The sequence below is a fragment of the Cyprinodon tularosa genome, unplaced genomic scaffold (genome assembly GCF_016077235.1).
Source record: "Cyprinodon tularosa strain WSP-4 unplaced genomic scaffold, ASM1607723v1 ctg106, whole genome shotgun sequence".
In the NCBI taxonomy this organism is placed as follows: domain Eukaryota; kingdom Metazoa; phylum Chordata; class Actinopteri; order Cyprinodontiformes; family Cyprinodontidae; genus Cyprinodon; species Cyprinodon tularosa.
Window position 1 is genome coordinate 2,399,787 of NW_024037849.1, and position 15,594 is coordinate 2,415,380.

General features: G+C 35.8%; 1 protein-coding gene across 2 annotated transcripts in view; it reads left to right on the top strand.

Annotated features, from left to right (window-relative positions):
• Nucleotides 1-1,619: 1,619 nt before the first annotated feature.
• lrrc7 (leucine rich repeat containing 7) overlaps nt 1,620-15,594 on the top strand; it is a 153,602-nt gene continuing 139,627 nt past the window's right edge. For both annotated transcript variants that reach the window (XM_038287285.1, XM_038287294.1), the window contains exon 1: nt 1,620-2,006. The gene's annotated coding sequence lies outside the window, so the exon portion shown is untranslated. The remainder of the gene's footprint in view (nt 2,007-15,594) is intronic.

Consider the following 15,594-nt stretch of genomic DNA (forward strand, 5'->3'; position numbering starts at 1 on the left):
AAAACAGTGTGAGCAGCTTACAACAGTGAAATGAACATTACCATTTATAAAGTGCAACAGTGATCAAGAATGTAAAAAGTGTAGGAGAAAAGGAAAAAACAGTCATGGTACCAAAAGGCATTGCTATGGAAAGGTTCAGTGCAGTGTAGATAAATAAATATGGTGTAAAATGCAGTAGAACATCGAGTTGTGTTTCATTTAACGGGATTTTGAAAAAATCAGCCATGTTGGTACACTATACTATATTCCGCGACAGGCAAGAAATGCTTTACACCTAAAGTATTTATTCTTCAATTTGAACCAAAGTAAGCAGAAACATTTGGACACTTCCTGCAAAAAGCTCAGTGTGATTCTTATCCGACTGCTGTATTATGTGCTTCCCGATTAACTGTTAGGTATTTATATAGTGCCTAATGGTTGTTATGGGGACCTCTTAATCTAAAATTTGCCACATTATATTTGAGTTATATGACTACAGAAATCGATAGATTGCTAAATAAACACTTCAAAATGTGTTGACCAATTATAAAGAGTCAAATGTGAAATAAGTAAGTTGCGGTAGAAAATTTTTTTATCAAAGAAGATTTTACTTTTTAATTTATAGTGCATTTTTATGCATTTTATGCTAAGATATCTTTACTGATTTATTTATTTATTTATTTATTTTTACTAGTTAATAAAAAGATTTAAGCTTCTTATTTTTACACAACTTAATAAAATATGAGTAAAAACTGTTTCAAGTTGCATTTCCTGAATATGACCTAAACCTTTGACCTAAACCTCTTCAATGTAGCTTCCACATAGATCAATAACACATTTGCACTTCCTTCAGACCACAATCTTTTGGTTGTTATCTACTTGCCTTGCCTGCCGTTAAGTAGAAAACCATGTCTTTGTAGGTTTTCAGCGGTACATTGTTCGTCTCTTCTCTTCATCCTCTGTAAGACGGTAAAAGCTTCAGTCTTCAGAACCCAATCCTTCTCTTATCTGTTCCACAATTTTCCCATTTAGTGTGTCTTCATGACACAGTTGTATTCATACAAAGGAAAGAAATCACACACAGGTAGACCCCCTTTTTTGGGTTACATCTGGAGGAATTTACTGACATAGAGTTTATTTAAAGGTGTCAGAGTAAACACTGTTTTTGTTCTTACTTAAACAGTAGTTTTTGTCATCCTTCTATTTGATAACATTACACCACTATTTATGGCTGTATTCTGACAGATATGGAAACTGGAAATTGCACAAAATCAAAAACGTCGAGGTGGTATAAATACTTTTTCACAACACTGAAGTTTGCCCTTTTTTTAACAGCTTCTTCTTTGATTGCTGCATATTGTAATGTTCCAGGCTGCCTTCATAATGCTGAGGCATTCTGCTGCTGCTTCTGAGCTGAAATATTCAACATCTATTCACCCTACTGACAGACGGAGAGAAAGAGCAAGTTGAGGACTTGAACTCATCTCTCCATCTCTCCCAATTCTCCTACTCTGCAACATACACTGCTAACAGTCTGTTGCTTAGCAACTGTAAAATAAAGCATCGGGCTCTGAAGTCAGAGCGAGTGAGAGAAGAGGAAGAGAGTTCACAAGTACTGCAATACACTACTGTTTGTTTGGCTCTCTGCATGATCCCAGCACATCTCTCGGTTCCCATCTGTAGATCTGCTATGACTTGTGACTTCTGGTTGTCGGACAGCCAACCAATCAGGGATGACTGTGAGGCGGGCTCATCGGTTCCCTAGGCTACCTGTGTGATTGACGTTCAGCCTCCTGCAGCGGAGCGCACGGCAGTGTATCACTGATGCTCCTGCTTCCCCGGAGAGACAGTGGAGAAATCTGGAAGAGAAGAGAGCCGGAGAGAAAACACAAGAGCAAGTGGAATGCTAATTATTTAAAGTCTTTTTCTCCTGCTCTCTTTACTGGAAAGATGAAAGCTGTAGCACAGGGAGAAGACGGCTAAAGGCAAAGGAGAGGAGAGGATTGCCAAAGAACAGAAATTTGTGGGTAAGAGAAGCATCAAAACACTTTTTTCTGTGTGTCCTGGCTTGTCCAGGTACCTGTTCTTGTCATCAGTCAGGATTACCAGGTGATTATCAGGTTTTGGCTGGTATGTCATGTATATGCGTGTGTGGGTGAGACAGATTTTCTGCATGCTGCGTGGTTGAAGAAGGGGTTTGGTGCTTCTGTTTGAAAGCTACATCCCAGATGAAGCCTGTGCTACAGTCTCAGTCATTCCTGTGCTTTAGCTGAGTCAAGAGGTGCTCCCCTATATGAGCATATAGGAGCCAAAGGGAATAAAATGACCTCTTTGAGTTGTTGCAGGGATATAGTTACAGCTTAGGCCAGGATTTCTAGGGCTTGTCTACTGTATCTGCATAAGAGGAGGAGTATTAATTACATAACACTTTTGTGGTTCATACTCCAGTATTAGTGTTGTGCAGCATCAAGCTGTCCCATTAGTCTATAAAAGCACCATTGCTTTTTTCTCTTTCTTCTTTTCCACTAGAAATTAAGCAATACAACTATTGGCAGAACTTTATTTTCAGTGTGTGAAGGAATCTGTCTTTCACCGGTTTATTCATGTATTCCAATGAAATGTGAACTTGTCTAAGAATCCATGATCCATGAAATCTATTATGCTGAAAGTGCCAGGCATGTGTGAAGTGCCAACTTCTGTAGCACCAGAAAACCTCCATTAGTTACCTCAGGTCAGACGTCAGCTGGCCTCTCTTTGCCTTACGGGCCATTGCTCTGAACCATCAGGGGGCAAACCTTCTGCTCTAGTCACATACTGAAAGCCGTCTTTCTGACCACCCGAGAACAGCTCAGATGCTTTCTGACCAGGTGTGAAAACTTTCAATGGCACCAAGGTGTATTTTTTCTCCCCAATTCCAATTTATGCCAAATTTTTTGAACTTTGGCTCTAATGTACATAAATCCATTAATTAATGCACTCTTCCAATGTTCCTACGACCTAGGAGGAAGAAACCCACACCATGATAGATCATCTATCATACTTAACAAACAAACCCATCTGGATAAGTTGTTGCCAAAAACTTTAATCTTATTCTTAATGGAGTAAAGCACACATTTCTATTTAAACTATTTGTAGAATTCAACAACAAAATAGCTTGGAAATATGCAGCTAGCCTGTAAAGTACATAGCAAGTAATAGTTGGTATGAAGAGTTGGTGACCCTCAAATAGCATGCTTTACAGTTGTTCATTATCAAAGAGCTTTTGACTTTTCCTAACCACTGCTATTTTCCTCTTCACAATGCATGATAGGGAAATGCTCTGCATTGCTAAACATTTCCCTTCTTTTAATCATTTTAACTGTCACTTTGATTGTGATTAGTCAAAGTTGACGAAACAATGCAAGCACATGTCTACTGTCACCACATTCTCATCCTCCAAAGTCTATTAGTAGATGCAATCAGCTGGGTTTTCTTATAAAACTTTTGACTAATCTGTCTGGATCATTTGATTGAATTGTCTTTGTAAAGTGCCTTGAGGTGACATGTACTTTGAATTGGCGCTATATAAGTAAACTTAAATTAAGTTACATGGAGGTGTGCAAGGCAAAAACTAAACTCATCAGATATGTAAAAATCATGTTCTTGCTTCTTATTCATTTTGAAGAAAATAAAAATGGGCCTCAGCATCACACCCTTGTTATACATTTGGGCAACAGCATGTCAAAAAAACAATATGTTTCCAGACAGTGATTGATTTTAAGAATCACAGCTATGAATTAAAAAGGAAACTAAAAATATACATTTTTTCACAATGAAAAATAGCTCATTCCTCAGGCTTTTCTGTATCCTTAAAACCTTTAAAACTCTATTTAATATAGCATTAAGACTCTGCCAATGAATCATTGTTTATGCAGTTGCTTAGTATGAATGATTTTATGTTTGAAAAATGAAGATGTTCCTGTGCAGATAGAATCACCTCCTACAGTGTGGACACATTTCTATTTTAGCTGTCTTCATATCTGACTCACTCTGTTCATAAAACTCTTCTCCATCTTGTTTAATAACATGACAGTTTAGTCGGCTATCCGGTTATTTCAGCAATGTGCTTCCCGTTGTGTGGACATTGATACTGCGTTTGGTAACAGTGCTTTTTTCTTTTAATTAGTTTGTGATCTTACTGGAACATTATCAGTCCACATAGTGCTACCTGATCATACCTGCAGATACCAGAATATCTGCCATCAGTCTATTAACAACTCAGTGGGAGACTAAAAGTTTCCTCCTTGCTGTTTGTTACAGCTGATTAGGTGTTATATGGTGTTTCAGAAGCTACAGTTGTAGGTGTTTAAGCCTTCAGAGCTGCGGCCTGTTTACCTGCCCGCGTAGGAGGAAACATCTCACTTTCTGATTCTCTCTGTTACATGTATAAAGGTTTTGAAGATGTTTTTGTTTGATTTTGCTGTATTTACACCAGAAAAGATGATAAAAAAAAGATGATGGGAGATGCAGATGAGACAGCATAAGTTGGATTTAAGCCTGCATCTTCTTCTGAAGTGAACGATTTTCACTTCAGCCCATGGATTCACAGGGATACCCCAAAGCTGTGAGAAACGGTAACGCAGGTAATCCGAAGATTACAGGCTGAGCCCCAGTAAACCCCAGAATATTTCCACACCAGAGCAGAGGGATTGGCTGGATTCAGCCGTTTTAGTGAGCCTGTTAAATCACAAGATGACAGTGTGTCATTGACTGAGTGTAAGTGATAATGTGGTGACAGGAGGTGCAAATATCTTTCTAAGATCAGTTTATTCTATCTTGCGGTCAGTATATAAAATCCATCCATGCATCCATCTTCTCTCATTCTGTAAGATCGGTGCTGGTGCCGATCTCGCAGTCTATTGGCGAGAGGCGGGGTACACCCTGGACAGGTCGCCAGTCTGTCACAGGGCAACACAAGACACACCATGCATGCACACACTCACACCTAAGAACAATCTAGAGAAGCCAATTAACCTAGCATTCATGTTTTTGGTCTTTGGGAGGAAGCTGGAGTACCTGGGGAGAACCCATGCATGCTCAGGGACAACATGCAAACTTCATGCAGAATCGCACCTGGGACCTTGCTGCAAGACAGTTTTACAAACAGTGCTACAAACTGTGAGAGCATAAAAACATTACTAATAAAGGGAAAACAAATGTCTGACCTGTTTAGATAAGGTAGCTCTCGAAAGTTTACACAGCCTTGCAACAATTGCAGGTCTTTTTAATGAAAATATTAGATCATGATTTATTCTCTTAAGAACCTTTTACACATATATTCAGACACCTACGTTATATAACTCAAATGAAACAGAAAGATGTTTAATATATTGACTGCATCCATGTGTAGATCCCAGAACTTGCTGGTGAAGATTTTCAGTCTTGCAGGTCATAGTCATCCCTAAAAAGGTTAAAAAAAACAAACCACTGGATTTTGCTTTCCAAGTTTGAAGACGTTTTGCTTCCCTTCCAGGAAACTTTTTGAATACAAAATTCTTTTTTTTTTTTAAATTCAATCTCAGAACTTGCAGCTTTTGATTGCATTTCTGCCTCACTCTGACAGAATTTTATCAGCAGCCTTTTTCCTCTAATTAAGTCATACTTTCATTGATTTGGACATATTCTTGAATTCACTTTAATATGAAAAAGAAAAGCCTTTCCTTATCTTGAAGCATTCATGACATAAAAAGGTTTTGGGAAAAAACTGATTGTTATTTTCACTGGTTCATAATTTCTATCAAACTATCAAACAGTAATCCATATAATGATGCTGCCACTACTGCGACGTATATGTTCCTTTGGATGATGCAAAGTTTGTTTTCGTGTCAAATGTTCCTTTTAAGTTGTGATCCAAAGTTTCCGCTGGGCCATAATCTGTTCCAGAAGGTTTTACGAAATATTACTCGGGGTCAGATGTTTTATTTAGGAGAGAAGGTTTCTGTTTTACTGCATTTAGCAGGATTTTCTGAAGCTTCTTTAGCTTTGCTGTGAGTGTCTTGAAAACAAGACCAGTTTCTGATTATTTTAATCCTTTTTGGAAAATTGCAGCAATGTCAAAGTCATCTCCAAAGTTTCTCAAATTCATGCACTTTTCTTTTGTTGATTTTAATATCTCCTTCTTTGGACCAATACAGTTCACCAATGAGATCCTTTTAATCCACCTTTCTGCAGACAGTGACTCTAGCATAGAGGTGTCAAACTCCGGTTGTCAAGGGCTAGTGCCCTGTAACTTTTAGGTGGTTTCAGTTTAAAATCCTGGTGCTGACCTTCAGAGCCTTTCACGGTCAGGCTCCCTCCTACATTGGAGATTTGTTCTGTCCTTATACCCCCTGTCGGAGGCTGAGGTCTTAGGACCCGAACCTGCTCATGGTCCCTCGTACTCGCTCCAGGACCAGGGGAGATCGCTCCTTTCAGGCGGTTGCGCCGGCTCTCTGGAATGATCTTCCGCCATCCTTGCACTTACTTGATTCTGTTGATGTTTTTAAGAGCAAGCTGAAAACGTATTTGAAAAGTATATGAAGAAAGTATTTTAATTCTAGTAGATTAAGATTGTTTTATGTCCATGGCTGTTTTATGATCATGTCTGTTGTGACTGTCAATGTAAATGTATTTTCATTTCTATTGTAATTTTGTGAAGCACTTTGTGACCTCTATGTCTGTGAAAGGTACTTTACAAATAAACATTACTTACTTACTTACTTTTAGATAGGCTTCTGAATCAGTTATTTAGGTCATTAGCAGAACTTCTTAGAACCTCACTGCTTGCTGAGATTGCACTTCATTTAATTCAGGTGTGTTTGACCAAGGCTAGAAAAATTAAATGCAATATATAAGTTTAATTTTTAGATACATTTATCACACCTCTTGCCAAACTTTGCACGGAGAAGAGCAAATAGTCCTACCTAAACCTGATGGTGTAAATAGGAATAAATATGTCTTGTTGGTGTGTAGTTTTTTTGACCCACATGCAGAATTGCATGGAGATCCAGTGAGTTTTGATGTTTTATTTACAAAAATAAGAATCTGTAAACGGAGACCTGCAGGAAATCAGTTGAACTTTCTGGTTGGTCTAAGGGGAGAAAGCAGACTGATCAGGAAGGAGTTGGTTAATGATATTTGATGACTGATTGATTTGCAATGATTGATTTGATGACTGATTTGATTTGACTTGAGAGATGAAGGGGAGGTAGCGTGGGTCTATAGGGGTTTTACAGGGGTTTTGCAGACTACCTAAGAGGTCCAAAAGAATCTGAGTGAGATCAGAGCGCACTGGTACTCGCAAAAAACGTTGTGATGGATAGCGGGCGGGCAGGTGATGAAGACTGAGAACTGCTGCACACGTTGGACCTTTTGCATGAAGATCAGAGATAAACTGAAACACACTGGTTGTCAGGAACAATAGCAGAATCCATATTAAAAGAGATTCACAAGAACACAAATTTACACAAAATAAAGATATTCCTGCTTTAGGTCTTTGGCTGCAATACCATTTGGGGTAATCAAGAGAAATGTTCCTTCGCCTCATTTTGAACATGCTAATCATCAGGACTGAGAAATTATATAAGGTGTGCAGCCAACCCAGTCTCATGGGAAAATGTACCCCCACTACGTTGGTTCACACTGCCAAACGTAGTGGAGGTACATTAATGGCCATTTTTTTGTGGTACTGTTACGTTTCTTCTACCTATACGCTTTCTATTGTTTTACGTCCTAGTCACGTGACTTTCAAGATTCCAGCTGGGAGAAGAAAAAAATATATATAGATGGCCGACATTCGCTCATTTTTTGTGGAAAGATTAATACCTTGAGTGTGTTTTTGCCTTAAAATGAGTTTTGATTACATTTCTAGTGAGAAATGTATAGTTTGTTACCAGAATATTTACTCAGGGAATGTACATATTCACTTGCTTGTTCGTTTCTTGCAAAGATTTTTCAAGATAATGTGAAACTGTAACATTTTGGTATAAACATGGCTGAGATTTCTCTAACTTTTAGTGGGAAAATCAATAATTTCAATCAGTTTCTGCATTTAAATGGGTTTTGATTACATTTATAGCGAGAAGTGTAGGGTTTATTTCCATAATATTTACTTAGTGAACATACATAATCACCCGCTTGCTAGTTTTTGCTACGTTTTTCGGATCTCGTCAGGATTATGTGAAATTGCAATGTTTTGGCTGCTACCCATCTCCTAGCATTTAGCTGCCGCCCCGATTCAACATTGAATTCTTTGTGATTTAACTCCATCTGACGGATCAAACCCTCGCCACTGCGTGCGTTGCGTCTGAGGTTGATTTTCAGATCAATGCATTACGTCGTGGCATACGGGAGAAACTAATTAAACTAGTTTAAAAAAAGGATCATGGGTTAAGATCGGATGTGTTTTATTTGGAAATCTACCGGATCCTTTGTGCATTTCACTTCCTGTTTGGTGCGATCTCATTGATGGGTTTTGACCAGATTTTGACCAAAGAGGAACTAAAAAAATCAAAAAACAATTTGAATACACAACCAGCATATCTGGAATCAGTGACAGAGAGCGACTGGGACCAGAAGTTTATTAATTTCTCCCCACTGATTTCCATTCAAAATGTTTTTGCTCCCACCGGGCTCTAGGGAAGGGGCGGACATACCGCCACCTACTGTTCATGAGTGTGTAGCAACATTGTTTTACATCTATTAAATTCTATTTTTAAATTTTGTATTCTGAAGATAAATAAATAATGCTTTCCTTAATCTATAAATATCTTTTATATTTCCTTTATTTCCCAATAATCCTTTAAGACTCCATTCTTGGCCTGTCCTCTTTTCAATTTCTTCCTTTCAGGTTCATATGTTTTGCAGTTCATCAATACATCTGCATTTTCTATCTCTCCACATCCTTCACATTTATCATTATTTTTCCTCCCTATTAAGTATAAATTGTCATTTAAATAAGTATGACCTACTCTTAATCTGATCATTATTATTTCTTCCCTTCGGTTTCTCTCATTAATATTTCTATTTAATACTGACTTTTGTACTTTATATAACCTTCTTCCTTCTCATCTTCATTCCACCTTTTTTTTGCCATTTTTCAATGTCTTTCCTCTTAATAAATGATTTTCCTTTCCCTAAAGGAATTGTAATTAATGTACCTCCACTACGTTTTGCAGTGTGGACCAACGTAGTGGGGGTACATTTTCCCATGAGACTGGGTTGGTGCAGCAGGTCAGCCAGCCACCAGCAAAGATCCTCTCTGTGACAGGACACTTACTCGCTCCAGGAAAAACAGCAAAACCCCAGAGGTTCTAAGAAAATAAAAGATAGATCAACCAACTAGTCAAACACTTGAAAGAGAATCTAAATTTTTAGTATTGTATAATAGCAGAGCGACCCAAATGGCAGATGATTTGATATGTAAGCCTATTATTTTGAGACTAAACTGTAAGTTTCAGTCTTAGTTTATCTAAAATTCATACACAAAATAATTCACACTCTCCCAAATGTATGCAGTTTTTGGATGCAAAGGAGCAGAAAGAAGATAAATATTATATCTTCAACAGAGGATTTTCTTTGTCAGAATATAAAATGACCCACTAGTTTAAAAGAAATGGAATTTTCCAACATTAATTTATGTTTTAAGTTTCAAATTATTATTAATCCAAATCCTAATGTAGTTATAATTTGTAAAAAAAATAATGATGCTCAAATCTATAATTTTATTAAAACTTAAAATTTGCTAGTCCAAAGCAAAACAAAAACGAAACAAAAAAAACAACACAAAATTAAATAATTTTACATTATCTTAAAAGAAGCACATACCATCTGATGGACAGAGGAGTGTTAAATATTTATTGTTTTCTCCCTAATCTACCCTCTCCAGGTAAATGCGCAGCACCAATTTGTCTCACTTTGTGAAACAAATTGGTGATGCACACAAATCCTTTTAACACCAGGTACATTTCCACTCTTAAATTAGGATTTAAAAATGATGAAAAAAAAAAAAAACCTTTTAGTTTGAAGACATTCATTATGCCAGAGTCTAATTTCTAAATATTAATCTACATAAAAAGTTATGCTTATACAACTAGTTAGTTAACGTAGTTTTGTAGTGTATTATGTTCAGAAGATTCAGGGACTTTCTGCATATCCCCAATGTGACATCCTAGGCTGCATGTCACTTCAGTTTAATAAGGACCATGATAAAACAGGCATTAACTTTATAAAGATGGGTAGTAAAACCTGGGTCACAAACCTATGCACAGGTTCTTTTTAGGTCAAATTCTTATGGTGCTCCATAAATTCTCCCATGGCTTTTGGATAGCTTGGTGAAAAGACACGACTATTTAAACTACCTGTTATATTTTCCAGTCATGATTTTTTGTAACTCATCATGAGTCATTTGCCAAATCAGAGACCTAGTCCGACATTTCCATAAAAGCAATGCTTGTAAAAATAACTGTGATATGTAGTTAAGTAAGACTATATTACAATTGAGTTTGAAACAGACTGCCACCCTGGGTCAATGAACAAGGCCCCAAGCCCAACAATTTTCCATGGGAGCTGCAAAAGCTCTCACTACTCCCTGTTGTTTTTAATATTCTTTTTTGTTTCTGCATTTATATATATATATATATATATATATATATATATATATATATATATATATATATATATATATATATATATATATATATATATATATATATATATATATATATATATATATATATATATATATTATTATTATTATTATTATTTTTTTTTTTTTATTATTATTTTTTTCCTACTTGCTTTGATTCTGTTTTATTTTCCTATACTTTAATCATGTAAAGCACTTATACAAATAAATTTGCCTTACCTTGCCTTGCCTTGATAGATGGATTAAAAACAGAGGATAGATTTATTTGGAATGTATATTTTTATTGACATAAATAAAGATGAAACAACTGCAGGTATTATGTGTCTGTGTCTGTCCCAATTCAATAGCCATAAATATTCCAGATGCATCCGTATCTTCTTTCCTGGCAATGAAAGATATTTTGTACCAATTCTAATCCTAAAATGGTGCTTAACCAAGGAAAATAACAGTATTCAGTCTTTTTTGCTGCACAGAATGTTAGCTTTGCTATTAGCATATTAGCATATTAGCAATTCTGTGCCCATTGCTGAAAATAAATGGTGACTGGCTTGTACTTGGATAGCGCTTTAACATAACAACAAAGGCTGAGTTTAAATATACAGATAATATAATGCTAAGGTAGAGAAGGCATGTCAAAACTATGCCGACATTCTGGTAATACGGTTTATCTTTCTTTTCTTTTGTATTTACCAGCTTATACTCTCATATGAGGCTTTAATGAAAACTGTATATCTTTGAGTGAATAATATGATACATGCTTGGGGAAAATCTAACTTTCTGTTGTTATGAGCTGAAATAGCATCAACCCCCACCAACCCTAACTGTTGGCCAGGTGGGGGAGGTGGAAATCCTTGGCCAAGATTTTACATCTGCTGTGGCAAGAGGTTAAATGTCACATTAAATGACCTTTAAGTCATGACTGGGGTTATTGACAGTCTAGCCACTAGAGTGCTTTAGCTGGTGTGCTTTGGTTCACTGGCAGGGGCTTTGCCAAAATCTGGCAGACATAAAATAAAATCTGCCGACTTCAGTGAAAAACTTTTAAAACCATAAAATAATCCCTAATAAAAGCAATGCAGCACTGGAGCAAACTGCATTCCAAATAAACTGATGATATGACTGAAGAACACAATGAAATTAATCTCTTTTGATAGAAGGTTCCAATAAATATATTTTTAAACCTGAAACTGCTCCAAGCTATTCCTTTTGGCCTTGATTTCTATTCCCTGTAGGCAGCAAGGTGGGCGGGGTTGAAGCTGTAGCACGATTGATGATGGCTGGGTGTGGTTGAGACTGTTCTATGGGGTAGGCTAACTGTCAATAAAAACACATCAATAAAAAAGGCACAAGTGTCTGAATTCGTTGGTTTTAATATAAACTCCTACATACGTATATGTGACATCATATGTTTAATCTGTGAGAAGGCATTTTGGAAGTTATGAATATACAATAAAAAATGTAAACAAAAATACATGTACTAATATCAAATTAGTGGGAATCACAGATTTCCAAGTACAAATCTTCAATTCCTAATAATGTGGTTTCACTCCTAATCATTTGCTGGTGATAACACACCTAAAAGTTGTTCAGCAACTGCCATCAAAAGAGAAGAGGAGGAAGAAGACAAAAACAGAACCTCTCACCAAACACTCTGCTGCCCGTAGTTTGAAAGCAATATCTTAGAAAAGATACAATGCTAATTTGGTAGTTTTGTTTTCATCTTCTTTCTCTTCTCACTGTTTAACTCATTTATATATGTTTTGGTGAATAACTTTCAGGTACATTACCTCTGCCAACTTGTAAGGAGTGAAAATGCTTCGTCTGGTTCTTTAGATTCATACTTGAAAATTTGCAATTTGCACTTACAAATTTGTAATTTGTAATTTTGGTTATTTGAAATCTTTAAACTGCTATTCTCTCAGATTAAACCTTTGATGTCACATTTATGTGCGTGTTGACAATGAAGAACCAATACAAGTATTATATTGTCATTTATTAACAAATTCAGACTCTTACACATGTTTTTATTGACTGCTATCTTACCCTATATTCAGCTTAATCTAACCATGGTGCATAAAGGAAGTCATGGCCCAGAATGACCATGATCTGCAGCAGCCAATACAGTTGTCTACTCGAGAAAACTGCTTTTAAAAACGACCTATTCAAAATTCAACTGCAATACATGTTACAGTGTAGTCAGCACAGGATCCAACAATGACAGGTAACAACTTTACACATTTTTGAAGTTTTATCAGGAACTCTGCTGCTGAAAATAAAAAAAAAAAGGCTTTGATTGGAAACAATAGGGCAATCCTTTTGTTTGTTTTCATTTTCATTTTTTTACTTAGACAACTTATCCAATCACCAACTGATTCTTCTGTAAAACTACCAGCTTTTTTATACCTTCCCTGCTGAGCTCAAATGAGTTGTCTTGACATGCAGTTTCTTTTTTCATTAACTGCATTTGAATGAAAGTGAATATTAGAGCGCAAATATTTTAATAATTGATAAAGTGTAAGGTTGAGATTCTGTTTAAAAAATATGAGGCAAATATCCAAGAATTGTTTTTGAAAATATATATCTGGTATTTATTTATTTGATACAACTTTTTAGTTGATGAGTTAATATGCTGTAGTGGAAAAGCACAAAAATGATGCAAATAAAGGGAAACTTTGAAGAAGCACACTAGTTCAGTTGAAAATCACCAAAGTCATTATTACTGCATCAGCCTTGGAGCAACAACCACAAGCCTAAAAATATCTGTTTGATCTATATTTTCATCTTCAGCTGCCACAAGGACTTTGTCCCAGTGAGGTCAAAGCTGTATAAATACATTTCTTAAAAATCTGCTTCACACAGTTGAATGTGAGCACTTCAACTTATTTTTTATTTGGTGTAACTTTCTGTTTATCTCAAGAAAGTGAGCAGATGACTCACAATGATTCTGCTGCATATTTATTAGATTCAGATCTTCTTTATTTTCTATCTAGATAAGATAACCATATTATTTGGCTTTTTTTATTGAATTGCATATCATATTTTTGTCCTCATTATTTTCTCTTGTTGTTATCGGTATTGGCCAATATTAGCTTTAAAACTAAATATCTGTCTTTTTTCATTCCACCACCTACATTACAGCTCACAAATATAAAATGTGTTTTTTTTTTATTATAAATGCGAAGTGTCAGCAGGTCATTCTGCAATGCTGAAATATTGAAGGAAAACTGTAGTTAGTGTGGAGGTTTTTTTTTTCTTTTCAGAAATATAGAGCTAAACTGCCATTTATAGTGACTGCAGGAAAAAAAAAAAAACTACATTGTGTCTGTAAGTAGGTTAAGCTAAAATAAATAAATAAATATTGGTATTGCTTATCGGCCAGTTGAGTTGTAAAATAATGGCATATTGAATATCGGCCAAATTTGTGAATCCCGTATATAAAGTTTGACTGTTTTGAAAGTTTTTTTTTAGATGTCGGTGATAAGCTTTCGAAATAATAGATAACTTTGATTAAGCAGCTAACAATTTTTTTGAGTGTGAAATGATTGTGGCTCATTTCGACGCAGTCCAGTGCAATGGGGAGGAACTTAAAGGGCTCTGGCAGTAATGGCACTTTACTTAATTATTATAAGCAGATAATCATAGCTAAAGAGTCATATTCCACTTGTATTTCCGAACTTGCCCATTCATGTGTAAAACACATCGCCAGAGGATCTGTTGCGATAATTGTAAGTATAAACAGATCCAAATGATGTTTAATTCTGTCCTCCTTTATGCCAGGGCTAATGCTCAAGTCAAAGACACAACAAAAAACAAGAAAACTGTGGTTGGATTTTATTTTCCTGGATCTCCTATGCTAATGAACAAATCATGAATGTAGCACTAATTTGAGCCTTGTTAATACAGCATGTTAAAACTAATTCACTGATTACGTCAATATTTGTTACTTAACTGTTTCAGATAAAACTATATTTCAATTTTTACAGTTTTATAAAAGTCAGTGCCAGCAGTTTTATAAAAGTGGAAAAAGGGTAAAAAATTTATACAGCGACCTAAGTCTATGAATCCATGTATTAGTCAAAGTTTAAGTAAATTCCCTCTGGGATTATTAAAGTATTTCTGATTCTGATTCTGAAGTTTTTTTTTTCAATTATTATTCTCTTTCTCTAATAGAAAAAGAGATTTAAGCAAAAATCAAAATCCGTTTTCCATGTTATTAAAAGCTTCAGTTGCTATCAATTATAGCCACACTAATTTACGCTCTGTACATGGTGTGAATTATTCTGAAAAAGAGCAGCATATTGAACATTACCAGACTGACTTACACCCTTCCAATTCAGTTCGGCTAGCCAGGCTAGGAATTTGAAATTTGTCACTTGACAGAGCACTGATTACATTTCGTTTCAAACCATATCCTTTGGAAAATGGTGACTTACTGTTACTCTTGTTGCCTTCTACTACAACTACTAATAAGCTAAAGATTCTGCAGCTCTCTTATGTACAAACACATAAACTGACCATGCTAAAGGATTTGTTCATTTTAAATTTATTTAGTTTTTTTTATCCATAAGGCAGCAAAATTAACATTGCAGAAAATAAGTATGGTCTTCTAAACAATATCATAGGACATATGAGAGAGGAATGAGATATCTTTGTTATTTAAAGAACAAACTGAATCTGAAAGACTGGCTGTGTGTGTCCGCTTGTCCTTATAGTTAGTGAATAGTTGCATCATTCTTAGCAATATTATGAAACTGCAAGAAATGAGCAGAGGGGAAGGAGAAAGAGAGAGAGAGAGAGAGAGAGAGAGAGAAAGAAGGAGGGAAACTGAGAGGGGCAGATGAGGCAGACAAAGCATGTCAGGTTCTTACAATGAGCAATGTTTAATTCTTCTAAAATGATAACACAGCTAAGAAGACTTAGTGAGAGTGACTCATTCAAGTTACAAGAAGCTT